Genomic DNA, 16,612 nt, shown 5'->3' with positions numbered 1-16,612 from the left:
CTTCTTTTGAACTGAAGTATTTGTTTAATATTTCCAACATTTCTTCGCCTCTCTTCATATATTGAACCTTCTCACCTTTCAATTTCATTATACCTCTTCGGACCTTTCTCCTTTCTCTGATTCAGTTATTTAGTTATTTTATAACTAATGGCGTGGGCCATCCATTGCTCCTATCATGTGACAGGGGTTGACCAATGGCACCGATAGCCCCTGTCACGTGGTAAGGGCAAAGGGCCATCGGCGCCATTTTGATTAGTGGCAGCTATTGGCTCGAGAGGGGAAGATCGCTCCCGGGACCCTGCTGGACCACCAGAGAATTTTGGCAAGTTTTGGGGGGTTGGGAGGGTGGGGGGTTGCAATTAATTAAATTTGAAGGGTTGGGGTGGGTTTGGGTTTGTTTGTTTTTTTTTAAACCCCTGTTAAAATAAATTAAATTTGAATGGTTGGGGCGGGTTTCGTTTCGGGGGCAGCCGAAATAAAATCGGCCTGAACTGCGGGAAAATGAAATTTCCTGCGGCGGGCCGATAACGAAAGCCAAACCGTAAGGTTCGGCTGAATCATATCTCTATTAGGGCCTGCAGGTCAAGGATTTTATTGCCTAAACTATGAGCATTTGTTGTTATAGCTTTCCAGTTTTTCTCCTTTGATTTGTTGCAATTCCTAGGCACCTTTTCTGCTTTTTTGAGCTGATTGATTTTATTTTCTCCTCCCATTTCCTGTATTGCTTGGGGTTGACGTCAATTTCATTGGCCATCTCCTGCCGCCCACATTCTTCAGTTTAAATATCTGATAATATATGATCTGAATTTCTCACTTAGCATCCTGGTGCAGACAAATGTAGGCCATCCTTACCATATAGCCTTTTACTGCTCCATATACGACCTCAGCCTCGTGTATCCAAAACCACTTTCTGTATACCAGGTTTGAAGCCAGGAATTGAAATTATTTATATGGCATAGGTTCTCATTTCTCCTTCCATGAACAGGTAATACTTCCAAAAAGGCAATAGTCTTTGCAGCGTGTCTTATCATTTTGCCTAGATTTTGGAGATCTTTTTGTACTTCATGGATACCATTTCTATTGAGGTCCTCAGATGGATGATAACACTGATATCAAAGTTCCTACTTTCATCTTCAATGACTTGGCCTAACTGGTTTGCATTTCTGCTAGCTGAGGATCCTGGAATGCATTTAACTTTTGTGTCGCCATCAAAAAGTGCTCCCAAATTAATTCCTTTGATCAAATCTCCCAGCAGACTACTTGAAATTATCATAATAATAATCATGTCACTAACCACTGAGGAATGCTCTATATATATTTTGAAGTTTGATTCTTACTATTTTGGTGCATAAAATTTGGTTTTCATGAAATATGTTGCATATCTTTTTGCTTAAAAAAAACCAAACTAATTTCAACATAGTTTTCTTCCCTGAAGGGCCAATAAATAAAAGTAAAGGAGAACTATGAGGGATTTCCTTCTTTGCCTTCTTTGTATTTGTTCTGTGTCTACCATCACCCTGTCATTTGCAGCAAATGACAATAGAAATAAAAAAACAATTCCCCTTTCTCTGGTCTCTCTTTTCCATCCCTTCCTATCTTCATAGCTTCTCTTAAATGATATCTTTTCTCTGCTTGTTTACCCAGGTCTTCTCTTCCTCCCCTGTTGATCAGGTGGTGCCTTATGGCAATCCTGTTTTTAGTTTGTTTTTATTTACTGCTTTCTTGTTTTTTTAATATGCTGCTGCTGAAGGCATTATGCAAATAAATAATATATGGAAGGGGGAGGAATAATCATTAAGAACATGCCATACTGGGTCAGACCAAGGATCCATCAAGCCCAGCATCCTGTTTCCAATGCCAATCCAGGCCATAAGAACCTGGCAAGTACCCAAACACTAAGTCTATTCCATGTTACCATTGCTAATGGCAGTGGCTATTCTCTAAGTCAACATAATTAATAGCAGGTAATGGACTTCTCCTCCAAGAACTTATCCAATCCTTTTTTAAACACAGCTACACTAACATTGTCATGCAGGGATTCCCATAGAGAAAGTGACATGAAAGAAGACAGTTTATGTGAGGGAAAGAGACATGGTATAGAGCAACTGTGGAAAGTAAATCATCTGAACTCAGAAGTATGTATTTAACCCACCTACTGTCTTGATGGGTTGGGAGACCTCTGCACGCTGGAGTTGTTTAGGTTTTTTATCCCACAGGGTTGGTTAGTCTTGGGTCTCGTGGAATAATAAATGGTCTTGTGTATCTAGAAAACGATCATTGATTTCAGCCTTGAAAATCAGCTTCCCTTATCCCCTGTGGCCGTTAATTCTCTTGCATGGCTATCGAAAGGCAGACAAAGGAAAAGGCAAATAGGAAAAAAGAAAAAACCCCAAAGTTAGTGTGTTTATAGGTATGGTAATTGTTTGAAAACATTTCAAAATGCCCTTTGGTTCCAATGTTTGTCACAGTGTAAATGAATTTGGGCAAAATCCACTTGAAATTAGATTTGTTTTAATTTTGTATTATCTTTTTATATTGTTAGGCTTATAGGCTATTTACTGTGACTTACTTCTACATACAGAAGTGAAGAGGTCAAGGAATGGAAGGAGAGAACTGGATGCAGTAGGTCATAGGGAGATGAACTGTGAAACTTGTGTGTGTGTGTGTGTGTGTATATATATCTGTTTCTATCTATCTATATATATATATATTTACATGTCCAAAATTAGGAGGCAGTGAGGTCAGTGAGAGACAAAAGAAATACTTCACTCAATGATTAAAAACAATCCATTTCAATATGACTAAATGCAAGTATTCAGAAATGAGGAAAAGAGAGAATTCAAGAGATCTCTCACAACTAGATCAAGCTTAATCCGCAGTCGAAAAGCCTCCTTTAAAAACGTGATGCAATGACTGTGTGTTTGAGCTTTTCTAAAGTGAATCTATAGCACTGTGCACTCTCTCGGTTGTCTACTGAGAGAAACTTCTAGATTCACATGAAGTTTCCACATTTGGGCTACACTAAAACAAGACTGCTGAAGCCGTGCCACTAGCATCCACATTGGCACTGCAATAAATGGTGTTCTAAAGGGGTCATACTTTGCATGTCCAATAAATAGGTATCAACTTATTTGGTTGACCCTTACTCCTGCAACAAGTTAAAATTGTCGGTCTCTTTTTGGTGGCAGCATCATGTTCTGCATTCCTTGTTTTGCTCCAGTGTATTATGTGACACAAGTTGAGCATAATGCACCAAGATTCTCAAGATTGCCAGCCATTATATTTTTTTATGGTTTTTGTTCTCCTCTTGTTGTCATAACATTTGTAAGTGGCTATGTCTAATGATTCCTGGAAGCCAGGAAGTTGAGAAACTGGAAATAAAGGAAGAGTAAGTGGGCATGACCGGGCAGGAATGATAGTCTCCTTCCTCTATGTCTAATTCTCTTTCCCCCACCCCCCTCCAGCCCACACAACTGTGCCCTAAGCTCTATGAATAAAACATATTTACCTTTCTTCTGAAGTGAAAGATCTACAGGCTGGCTTCGCAAGAGAGTGCCTTGATATGAACCTTTTGTGTGTGGTGTATTTTATCTCTGCGCTTTAATGGAAGTAAATAAAGCAAAAATATAGCACTTTCAGCAATGTAAAAACGAGCTATAGCAGTGATTGAACCCATCCATCCATCCATCCATCTGCCTGCCTTGGGAGCTTGATCACTGCCATATCTGTGAACCAATCGGATTCAAATTAGGGGGGAAGGTGATACGTACTCCTCTCACCTATCCTGTTGAAAATAACATCAATCTGATAAGGAACAGGTTTTTCGCAATCAGATTAACTTTGAGGAGCCTTCCAAATTCATTTATGTTATATTCTGTTTGTATACTACCTTACTTATAGATGCAACCTGATGCGGTTAAATTTCCCACCCTTGTTTTATATTATTAGCCAGGCTTGCTACCTCTTATGTTGGGAAGTGAGTAACATGGAAGGGACCTCCCCATTAGGAGTTGTGAAATATTTCCAAGTATTCTAGATTGGCTGCTGGAGACAGGATTCTGGCCTTCATGGACCCTTGGTCTGACTCAGCATGGCACTTCTTATTTTCTTAGAGTTTGTTGTCAGTTTACACAATCTTGACTAAGATAATTCTCATGGTCAGCATGGTAGAGCTTGTGATTAGAAATTTTGAATAGTTGGAGATGAAGTGACTTGCACAAAGTGACACAGTGACTGGATAGAACACAAGACACAAGCTTTCAGCTATGGATTTGGCTCTAACCCCTGCTAGAATCAATGAATTTACCCATTCAGAAGCCAAGTTTCTTTTCCAGTTACCAACTTTATATGAAATATAATTTCCTCGGCAAAAACCGGATAGCGTTTAGAATAAAAGGTTTTTCTGCATCCCTGTCGTCAATATCTAAACTCTCCTGTGAAGAGTAATGTTTAAAAGCCGTCATTGTGCAGTTGGTTTTAATGATGTTATTTTTCATCCTGGAAACAAATTTACCTTGACTTCTATTCATTTTTCACATGAGGGTGAATCAACAAAACTTATGTTTGTTTTTTTTTTTACATATACTCAAAAATACTCTGACAGTAACTTTAAAATAAGCATGTGCAGCCCATATATGCTGGAATTTTAAATCATGTGTGCAAGTGTACATGTATAATATAAAATACATCTTGCACACATACGCGTGCTCATTTAGAACGTATCTTTCCTTGGACCTTGTTGGATTTTACATGTGCAAGTGAGCACATTTTAAAATATGCATGCATGAAGGAAATAACCAGTTTGTCCACTTAAGTCCACCAGTTTAACCAGTCTGTCTCTAGGTCATCAAGACGCCTGAGGTTCTTCAGCCTGCACACCCCCCACTTTATCCAGACCCTTCACCCACTCAGCTTTTTGGCTATAGCAAGTATTTTTCAGAGCAGAAATAAATATGTGCAGGTAACAGCTTGACACATGCTGTGTTTGTTTTAAAAACGGGATTTACGCATGTAAATGACCCCACCCTGGAATGCCCCTGACCCTTCCCAAATCCTCCCCTTTTTTCACAGGTTCTGTTGTGTATGCACATATATGCACATAATTTTCCAGTTTTAAAATGTGTTGTATATGCTTGGCCCATATACTCGCTTATATGAGCCTTTTAACAGAAAGCAACTCTTTTTTTTAAAATTCACCCCTAAGTTGTTGTTTTGGTTTGTTTTTTTTTTTTTGCTTATTTTTCTTAGAGTTGTTCAATCTGTTTTGAAAAAAAATTTGTTTTCCTGTTAGTCTATAATTAAACATTTGTTTATTTGATTTCAGTCACTGGGTATTCCCTTATGTGTGCATGTTCCAGGAATATACACATGAGAATTTAATTTTAAAGTTTAGGAATTGAGGAAAATAGTTTAAAAAGAAAATTACATTTTTATTCTCATTTTAAAAAGAATATCTCGTTATGTGACACCAGCTTTTATTGTGTAGTGCTCATGGATTGTTCCAGAGACTTTAATTTCCACTTGTGCGCAGAGGAAACTGTTTTTATGTAATCTGTTTAAAACTGAAACTTCAAAACCGGGAGTGTTTGTGAGCAGTCAGGAAAATGGCCAGTTAGCCAAGACACACACTCCCTATCCCTGAGCACAAAAAATAAAATTCACGTTCTGAAATGGGAGCAGAAAAGCTGAGATCACTTTATTAAAATGTAACTTGCTTCCCACTAATAATTTCTAAAGTAGAGAAGACTTGACTGTAAGAGCTGCCTGATGTGATTTTGTAAACTGGGGGAAGTACCTGTGAAATGAGCACGGGCTGGCTGCAAATGCTGTAATATAAATGGTGAAGAGCCAAGATGTGGGTAAGTAGTCTGGATGCAGAAGCAGGGAAGACGGCACAAGGTTAGTGGCCCCGGTATAGATGCAGCAGCCTGAGCAGAGAATGCTCATTTAGAACCCAGCTTTCAAAGCTGCCTGCAGTACACAATTTGAACATGTAAATGGACATGTGGAGATTTACAAACTGTGTGGTGGGTGCTGCATGGTTTATAAAATAACTGCATATTTTTGCCCCAAAAGTACACACACCTGTTGTAGTAAATGTGTATATTTCCAATGTCAGAAAACACTTGTTTTATAAAGGAACGCATGCATATTTTAGGTGCGTAAAAGTATATAAATATCCACATAATATCGCTAATTTAAAAGTGGAGGCAGATATTTTATTAAGTACAGGGGTAATTTTCAAAAGGATTTACAGATGTAAATGTAACTACTATTGTAGCAGGTTCCAAAAACCATTTACTTACATAAAGTGCACTTTCATAGGCAAATCCTATAGACAATTCAATGGCATATATTTGCAGCAATTTTCTAAAGCTGACTTGGGTAAAGTGCATTTACACGTGTAAAACCCAATTTTAAGCGTATAAATGCTTTTTAAAATCAGGTCCTATGCGTGAATACCGTTCTGAAAATATATACTTGCGTGCATATTTGGACTCATTAGTTTGCCAATATCCACCGCTCCTTCTCCAGTTGACCTTTAATATTTCACCCTGACCCCTACCAGTTTACCCATACCTCCCACCCAGACAAAAGACTAGTCCAATTTCAATTGCATGAGTCCATTAGCAGGTGTAAAAATGTTCGGACTAGTTTGGTAATGTATACATGTATATTTCATACATGCAGGTAAGCAATGGTGTTCTACACAGTGTAGGGGGAATTACTGGAATCAAACAAAGACCTGCATATCATATAATGTAGATGACTTTTATAGGCACTACCGGCTCAAACTTTGCCTTATGCTTAATCATAGGTCTAGGCCATTAGTGTGACTATCCGCAGTATTTTTTTTAAAACATTTATAATTATTGTAAGTAAAAACAACTTATCTTTCAAGATCGCCATCTTTCTGCGAATGACTTCTTGAGATAATGTGGTTGAAAGAACTCCAACACAGAACATATTTCAAATGAGAATTCTGCATCAGGGGGTTTTTGCTGCGATCGAATACAATTCAGATGATTGGGATATCATTTGCCATATTTCTTCAAAAGCTCAACTGATTCTGTCAGCGTCTACATAATTGGCACCATTTATATCATATGTGTATGCGGGTCTTTGTTTGATATCTCTTACGCGCATACATTACCAAAATAGCCATTTACACGAGTACTTCTGAACCCTGACCTGGATCGGCCCTAGATCACCACTGGTAAAATAGCATCTACACAGGTACATGCTACTTACCTGTACTTATGCTATTTTACATACAAAATCCATTTGAAAATTCATTCCTTAATGGCGTGACTCAACCTGAAAGCATTTTGTGTGAGATTATGTAATAAGTACACAAATAGTGTTGAGTCTGAAAAGAAAAGGAAAGTGAATAATAGGCTAGTAACAGTATAAAAGAAAAATATCAATGGAGAAGTAAAATGAGGCCAATAACTAGAAAGCTGGCGAATGGTTTACTGTGCTGCATGTTATGTAATGTTTGAAATAAAAGAATTGATGGTACAAGTTAGAAAATCATATTGAATAAAGTGTATGCCTGGAAAATAAACATCCCCTTAATTACTGAGCTCTATATAGCATATAAGAATTGGAGAACATGTTCAACAAGACATAGCAATTATGTAACAGCAGAGGGCTGTCCTTGGAGGGAGGGGGCAGGGCAGGGCAGGGCGTGAATCAGGTTGATTGCTCCAGGTCCTGCAGGTAAGGATTTCACTGGCTGCAAGTCAAATGATGGCCTCGCAAAAGGAGACAGTAGCAGCAGTGCAGCTGCCCACGAGGAAGATGCATAGATGTCACTAGCGAAGCATCGGTTGGCGTGGGAAGGGTAGCGTGTAGCAGATGGACTCAGGACCAATGGATATAGTGTACTCCTGATAGCAGTTGGGAGACTGAGTCAGATTTCAATCTGACGTCAGCCTACATATACTCGTGCAGGAAGCTCTGCTCTTCAGTATTTCTCCGTCTCCTTAGCAGTTTAGGACATAACACACACTTGCACAGCGTTAGAAAATCCAAACCAAAGAAGAAAGAAAATCTTACCTGTACAAGACTAGCCCTGCTCTTCACACAAAAAAATGTTGTGCTAAATCGGCTCTGTTCCTGGGCGTCTGTGCGTCTTATGGAGCAAATTAGGGGAGTGCATAACATTTTTTTTTCTCCCCATTTTGTTTTCAGGTCTGGGGAGGGCCAGATCAGAAAACCAGCTCAGAAAACTCCCCAGATCAGAAAACTTTTATCTTTCTCTTTCTGTGGGAACTCCATCCCAACCCTTTAAATTAATTACAACCCTCCACCCTCCTGACCCCCCCCCCCCCCCCAAAGACCTGCCAAAAGTCCTTGGCGGTCCAGCAGGGGTTCAGGAGCGGTCCGGGAGCGATCTCCTGGACTTGGGCTGTCGGCTGCCAGTAATCAAAATGGCGCCGACGGCTCTTTGCCCTTACTTGGGCCGACCAATGGCAGCGGTAGCCCCTGTGACATAGTAAGGGCAAAGGGCCGTCGGCTGCCAGTAATCAAAATGGCGCCGACGGCCCTTTGCCCTTACTATGTCACTGGCGCTACCACTGCCATTGGTCGGCCCCAGTGACATATTAAGGGCAAAGGACCATCAGCGCCATTTTGATTACTGGCAGCCGACGGCCAAGTTCAGGAAATCGCTCGTGGACCACTTCTGGACCTCGCTGGACTGCCAGGGACTTTTGGCAGGTCTTTGGGGGGTCAGGAGGGTTGGGGGGTTGTAGTATATTAATTTGGCAGGTCTTGGGGGGGGGGGGGTGTCAGGAGGGTGGGGTTTTTTAATTAGATTTTTAGGGTTTTTTTGTTTTTTTTATTCACTCCATAAGACGCACAGACATGGGGGGGGGGGGGGAAGTGCATCTTATGGAGCGAAAAATACGGTATCAATATGTCTATAATTTAACAGTACATACATGGAAGTCGATATATTTTAAAACATCTGCGCATAATTGAAATCACCAGGTTGCCAGTACCTCCACTGGTTCACACATTCCTCCTCCAAGTCCTTGAGACCCTTCTAGTTCTTTTTCTTGGACTCCCCCAGTTCACGCAGACCTCCCACCCAACCAGTCGCAGACAACAGGTGAGCCTGATATCAGTTGCGCTAGATAATTAGCAGGTGTAAAATTGTGCCAATTTATTGTGCCTAATATATTTGCGTAATTATCTTATAGAATAGCAACTTACGCACAATCCTCTTGGCCCAGCCTTGGAATTTTTGCAGTATGGGTTAAAGGGTTGGCTATTAGTTCCCTGACGATATAGGTAGCGACTCTTACTTGTTTCAGGGGCCAGGTAAATGGTGAATCCTATCGTCTCATCCTGATGGGAGTGAAACATGTTTGTCCTTTGTGGTTACCAGTTCCTTTGTGGTGTTGGATTTCTTGGCGGGCCCTACGTTTTGACCTCTTCGTAGTCTTTCCTTGCAGTTACTGACCTTGAAAACAGTGTTTCTGGTGGTGATTTGTTCTGTGCATCGAATTTCCGAGCTGCAGGCCTTGTCTTGCCAGGAGCGTTTCTTCAGCTGACTCCAGGAGCGATACAGATGCGTACTGTTCCTTCCTTCTTGCCTAAAGTGATCTCAGATTTTCACTTGAATCAGTCCATTTCCTTACTGTTCTTGGATAAGGAAAGGGATGGCAGAGGAATACCGCCTGTTACGTTCCTCGGATGTCAAGATACATGTCGTGAGGTATCTGAAGGTTTTTAAACCTTTCTGAAACATGGATTGCCTGTTCGCCCTTCATGATGGAGTAAAACAGGGTGAACCAGCTTTGCGGGCTACAATAGCTCACTGGATTAAAGAGGTTGTATGTGGCTGCTGGAAAGCTGTTGCCTAGTCAGGTTAGGGCTCATTCCACTAGTGCTCAGGCAGTATCATGGGCGGAGGTTAGATTGTTGTCTCCCGTCGACATTTGCTGAGCTGCAACGTAGTCCTCCTTACATACCTTTTCCTTGTGTTGACTGAATGTGCAGGCCCGGAAGGACGCAGCCTTTGCATGTGCGGTTATGACGGGACTGCGGGCAGCCTCCCACCCTGTTCAGGAGTAGCTTGGGTACATCTCACTGATTCTGGATTCATCTGTCTGGACACTAATAAATGAGAAATTACTACTTATCTGATAATTTCCTTTTCTTTAGGACAGACATGAATCCAGCTTCCTGCCCTTGGCTGCCGCATGATTGTGGTATGGTCCTTGCATGGCTACTTGTTTCCAGGGATTATTGGTAAATGTTAATTCAGTCCGTAGTCTAGTGTTAATACATTTTTTGTCTGCGCTCAGTGTTTTTAATCGTTTTTTGCTAGTCTGTCCACATTTGCTTATGAAGAGAATACTGGCAGGTTGATGTCACTGCAGGAGTATATATACTGTGACGCCAGTTTGTCTCCATCTGCTGGTAGAGGTGCATAACCCACTGGTTCTGGATTCATCTGTCTGTCCTAAAGAAAAGGAAATTTTCAGGAAAGTAGTAATTTCTTATTTATTCCATTCTTCTATACATTAATATTCAAAAAAGCTGCTGAAACCCAGTGGAAAATGTCTTTCTGTAAGCACATGGAATTTCCAGGGAATTACTCTTCTGTTGATTCTTGCATATGGTATATTCATAACCAAATTGCCAGGTAGGCCAACTAGTGCTGTTGATTTGCTGTCTTAAGGATCTTCTTATTATGTTGATTTATTATATCATTAGTGAGTTGCAAGTTGGTAGTAGGCTAGCCTTGACCTCTCATGCATATCACTTTGTAGACAGTCATTTCTGTGCTGCAAGTTCAAATCATGAAAGGCATATCAAGTACTGTCAGTTTTTGATAATAGGCAATAATGAAGATGCATTCTCTGCCTTTCAGCAGAGTCTCAAGGAAAGATTGAAAGCATTCAGGTGAAAGTCTCTGACCAACAGAGGCTTTTTGGGTCCAGTTGAGTCATGAGGTGGCTTACTTGTAAAGGTGATTTTTTATTTTTTATATATTGGGTGCATCCAGTATGTGCGGATGACAGAAACAGTCAGTTGTGAGATGCAAGTCCTTTAATGAAGGGGGGTGATCAGACCAACAGAGAAACAGAATACTGCAGCAGATAAAGACCAAAAGGTCCATCTAGTCTGCATGTTTTCCCTATCTGCTACAATACCACAGTTCAACGTCATTCTCACTTTTTCATCAGTATGCATCCTCTGTGCTTGTGCAGAGCTTTCTTGAATGCCATTACTGTTTTTACCTCTACCGCCAATGCTGGGAAGCTGTTATATGTTTCCGCCACCCTTTATGAGAAGAAATGCTTTCTCTTGTTACTGCTGAATGTACCTGCATCTATCTTCAGGTCATGATCTCTTATTCTACAATTTCCTTTCTTTTGTATACTATTTATACCTTTTGAGGCTAACCAAAGGTACAAAATCAATATGGGCAGCAGCCGTGAACTCCTTAACTAGCTCATGATCTGCTTAGGTTTAAAACTTGTTTTCCATTCACTCAAGCACGTTTTTCCAACAGCTCTCAATGTTCAGCAGCATAACTTTGTCTTAAAGGATAAAGTATTGGTATTGGTACTGGAATGTATGATCTATGACTATGGGGTAAACCAAAAAAGTGTCATTTTTCTTGATCTTTATGTCCCACTAAACCCACAAAAGCTGCTGTATCTTTGTGTAACCCGGGCACCTTTCCAGGTTACCGCTAAGCCCTGGGAATAGACCTGTTAGTGCAGCTAGAGAAATATAATTAGGGGAAGGATCCATTCAGTGGCAGCTCTCCCATGGCGGGGCTGTAATGGATATCCCTTGCAGGAGGTTTTATAGGAAAGCTCCGCAGAGAGCTCTGGGGGCAGTCTAATTTGGAAGTTAGAGAGGAAGGTGTGGAGGTTTATCCTTAGTTACTTCCTGGGCCTAGTTAGAGCCTTGGAAGTTATCTGAGACCCCTCCAGGGCAGGCCAGGGCTCCACTGTTGTTCTTTCCACACGAGGTGCAGAGTGGTTGCTCAGGGACTGATTTGTATTGTTGGACTTTTGATCAGTAGGAGCCCTGCTGAAAGCCTGGGCTTTTCCGAGATCCAGGGACTAGGGAATCCTAAGTTGAAGATGCCCAGGTTTAGGGAAGACCTGCCCCTGACATGGTGGTGACAAATTGCAGAGGACATCTGGTGTTATCTATTTTGGGGAACAAAGAAGTTATTTTCGAAACCTGGGAGGAAGTGATTTTCTGCCCCTCTTCTTACCCATCGGTGGACCTGCGGTTCCACCAGGGATCCTTATCCAGAGAAAGGACAACTATCTGTGAGTAAATATCAGATCTAATGGGAGGACACCCATCTGGGGAGAGAGAGCCATTAACTCTCTGTGCAAGACAGATTTTTGTTGCCACCTGGGAGGGTTTAGTGCCCATTAAAGGGTCCCTAACCTGAGGGGACCGCTGCTCCACCTAGGAGGCTGGTTGGATTCCTGGCCTTACCAGAGACTCTTGCACAGATAAAGGACATTGGATTGTAAAATAAAGAAAAGAGAGAGAGAGAGAGAGAGGCAGAACTGTAGAACTGGAAATCATATTTATTGTGCCACTAAACCAAGCTGTTTAAAGTATTATTTGGACACTAAATCAGTGCTCCCTGTGTCTCTTTTAGCACCCAACATACATCATTACTATCAGATATACATGTGTAGGTGCTAGCCAGTATGCGAGATTTGAATCTTGACTTTCTTGGCTCTGAGCCTGCTGCTCTAGCCAATAGGCGGCTGCTACTCTACTCCATAACACAAGAATGGGTTGAAGAAAAAAAGAATCTAATGCTCCCATATGTGAAGCATTTTAGCCAACTGTATCATTGCCTTGAAAGTTGCCTTTGATAATATACAGCAAATAAGGACAAGAGGTGATTTGAAGAAGGTAGCATTACTGGGGGCCTGATGTAATAAGATGTGCTCAGCCGATTATCCAGTTTTACCCCTAGCTATACACACTCAGGTCAATTTTAAAAGCGTTGCTCGTACAAATATGCCCACATATATGGGGCGGATTTTAAGAGCCCTGCTCGCCTAAATCCGCCCGGATTTGGGCGGATTTAGGCGAGCAGGGCCCTGCGCGCCGGTGAGCCTATTTTACATAGGCCTACCGGCCCGCACAGAGCCCCGGGACTCGCGTAAGTCCCGGGGTTTTCTGAGGGGGGCGGGCCCGAACCGCGCGGCGTTTTCGGGGCGTGTCGGGAGCGTTCCGGGGGCGGGCCCGGGGCATGGCTACGGCCCGGGGCGGTCCGGGGGGGTGGCTGGGGGCGTGGCTGCTTTTTGGTATTTACTGAATTTTTTTTACTTAAAGTAATTAAAAAATTACAACTAAATATACTCATTACACATATTGTTAAGATATTTTCTCTGGCCTTTGTTTACTTTATGCTTTATCTAGTTTGGGGTTTGTAAAATTATACAAACTTCTGAGCGAACCAGGTTTTCAGTATATGCCATGTCAATATATGTTTATTTGGACACTGCTGTTATCAGGGTTATTTTCAGGTCTTTTAAATTTTCTAATTCTAACCTCACACTGTATTTCCCAGCTGTATTGTTACAGAGTATTCATTAACAAAATAACCAACCTCTGTAATTGCTTTCTTTGAGCAATCAATTACCACATTTGAAATACACAGTTAACTATGCACTTAATTACCATTTAATGAAGAAATAGGTATTTTTTTTACATTTACTCCAAATGTATTTCATTTTCTTATTCTATATAATTTCCTTTATGCTTTTAGCAGATATTCTGCTTACAATAGAGATATTGACTAAGATGAATTGTTTCTATTCAGACTTCTAATGAACAAGGCATTATGGAATATATTTAGGATATATAAATAATAGTATAATGTAATTGCGTAGTAATTAAGTCATTTGCTCATTTAGTAGCCACTGAAATTTTGAATCTTCATAGAAACTTTGTTTTGAGCTTTAAAGAAAGTGAAGAGATCTCAAAGAATTCTTTAATTTTTTTACAGGAGGAAACCTTAATTGAATTGATATATCTAGGGATTTATTAAAGAGCATTTCACTACTTTTTTAGTGCAAGGTTCGAATGGCTGCTTTAACAGATGGACAAATTAGCACATCAAAATTGCTGGTACTCGAATTTTTGAAATGCACTACAAAACATGCAGTGCCTTAATGCTACCCGCACACACTCAGTCGTTCTGCCAAGCATTGTCTAAGCCTACCTTTGCATGTGTCCCTACACTGGCTACCTCCCACCTGCCATCCGGGCTCCTATTTATCCCATCCATTCCCTTAGTGGTTTCTAGGGATACTGAGACCCCACACAACCCAAGGGTCACACAGTTTTTGAGATGTACCTACAGACCAGATATAAAAAAATATTGGGATTGTCATAGGACAGAGTTTAACAAGTGGCGAGAACAGTGAACAGAGAGAAAAAAAAAGATCTAATTTGCAAACAGCCGACAGGTAAAATAACAAGGATTCATACAGTTAATGCTAACTAGAGAATGTTCACTGTACTTAGCCCAACGCCTAGGGAAGTTCAGGAGAGGCTGTCCTCACAAGAATTCAGGTGGCTGTGCACTTCCAGCCAAGACTGAGATTTTCTGGCAAATTCGGGGCCAGGTTACTTGGGGACTGGTACTGTACAACGAATGAAAGCCCTAAGGCACTACCTTTGTAACTAATAGCGTGACAGACTGTTGCAGTTGTTCAGCACCATGTGAAAACTGGGGAAGTATGCATTCCTAGCCTCACTTTGGGGTGTACAGCCAAATTAACCTCTTTCATCCTAGATGCAAGAAACTACAAAAGACACAAGCAATTCAACTGCCACTCTTCTTTCATTTCAAGGATTGTAAGGGAAAGGCGGTCTTAGAGGGGAAATAAAATACTCAGAGCAAAATGAAAACATCTCAGCATGCACAAAGATCCCCATTTCACTGCAGCTGTCCAGTGCTTCATCAGCTACTAGTAGGAATGACCCAATAACTGACAGTAAATGGAGATAAGGAGTGGGTATAACATTGGGATGGCAATAAGGAGAGACCTAAGGTTCAGTTCCAGCTTCTGCCACTGCCAGTCATCACAACCTTCAGTAAGTCCCCTATGAAGTCCATTTTCAAAAGTTCTAGACTTCTAACCAACAGAAGGTTAGAAAATTACCCTAAATATAATCACTGAAAAAAAATGGGCATTTCAGGAGGCTTCGTTGGGTTGAGGGAGGGAAATTACACATATATAATTTAGTTTGCAAATATACATGCTTATTTTCCAGCACTTAGCAGGGAAAGACTTTCCTCTGCTGCATTTCCTCACATGCTTTAAACTTCCCCCTTTGCAGGCAAAATGTCCAGGGAGTTCAAATTCTCTCGTAGGCTGAGGGCTGAAGGGGAAAGTCCAGACCTCGATTTCTGGCCTATGCTTAAGGGAAGAAAATGTTGGGGTCAGCATGGAAATGCTGCTTCTGGTAACCCATAGTGGCCAAAGGCCTGATGTCTCAGTGCTCCTGATGGTTAGGGCAGGTCCTAAGATCTGCCACCTCCCACCACAGGAGTGGTTCAGGGGAGCCGCCAACACCAGAGACATCACTGGGAGCCACCAAGAGGTCTGGTGGTGAGGGGTGGAATCGGAGGTGAGAGCAGCACAGCACTTTTGGGGGGGAGGGGAATAAAAAATTGGAGATCTAATAGAGGTCCAAGAAGGTGGTGGGACAGAGGGGGGAGAAATTGAAAGTGTGTGGGAACAGGGAGTGACACCAGGGAGAGGGGAGTACCATATTAACAGTGCTTAGGCTGTCCCCAGTGACAAATAAATCTGTCACTGGGGACAGCCTCCTAAAAGCCTAAACCCGCTCAGTTATCTTCTCCCAGTAGGGGGCAGTAGCAGCCCATCTTTCTGCCTTAGGGCCTGAGCACATCACTTTTGCGATGGGTCTCAAGCTTTGTTTGCCCTGCTAGTAGACTTGCATCCATGTCTCCTATTCTTTAGTGCTATGATCAAACCAATTGGCCAGCCAGTGGAAAACCGTTATCACCACTAGAAATATATGAAGTTTCAGGACAACAGAGAGATGGTTTATGGTAAGGTCTCTTTAATCAGTCACTGCATGCAGTAATCACTACAGTACAACTCACAATCTTAACTGTGTGGAAGTTAAATAAGAGAGGAGGAATGGGCTTTATGGGAGATATGGTTTGTAATTTCAGTCATTTCAGGTACTCTCTGAAAAATTGTTTTTCAGGCTGTCACAAAGAAATAATGCCATATATTTGTTTGCAAGTGTTACCTTATTTGCGGGCCTACCAAAAGGTAGGCGCTAATTTCTTCGGGCACTGGGAAACTGCACAGAAAAGGAGTAAAAACTGCTTTTCTGTGCACCCTCCCACTTAATATCATGGCGATATTAAGTCTGAGGTCCTGAAGGGTAAAAAAAGTAAAAAAAAAGAAAAGAAAAAAACATTTTGAAGTCGGCTGGCGGCTGTCAGGTCGAAAACCGGACGCTCAATTTTGCCGGCGTCCAGTTTCTGAGCCCATGGCTGTCAGTGGGCTTGAGAACAGACGCCGGCAAAATTGAGTGTCGGCTGTCAAACCCG

At 41.5% G+C, this 16,612-nt stretch overlaps 1 protein-coding gene across 7 annotated transcripts in view; it reads left to right on the top strand.

Annotated features, from left to right (window-relative positions):
- The window catches only part of TBL1X (transducin beta like 1 X-linked), a 507,113-nt gene that overhangs the window by 223,432 nt on the left and 267,069 nt on the right, over positions 1-16,612 (top strand). The gene's annotated exons all lie outside the window — the stretch shown is intronic.

This window comes from Rhinatrema bivittatum, chromosome 5 (genome assembly GCF_901001135.1).
Source record: "Rhinatrema bivittatum chromosome 5, aRhiBiv1.1, whole genome shotgun sequence".
NCBI classification, from domain to species: Eukaryota; Metazoa; Chordata; class Amphibia; order Gymnophiona; family Rhinatrematidae; genus Rhinatrema; species Rhinatrema bivittatum.
This window is presented reverse-complemented; position numbering and strand designations above follow the sequence as displayed.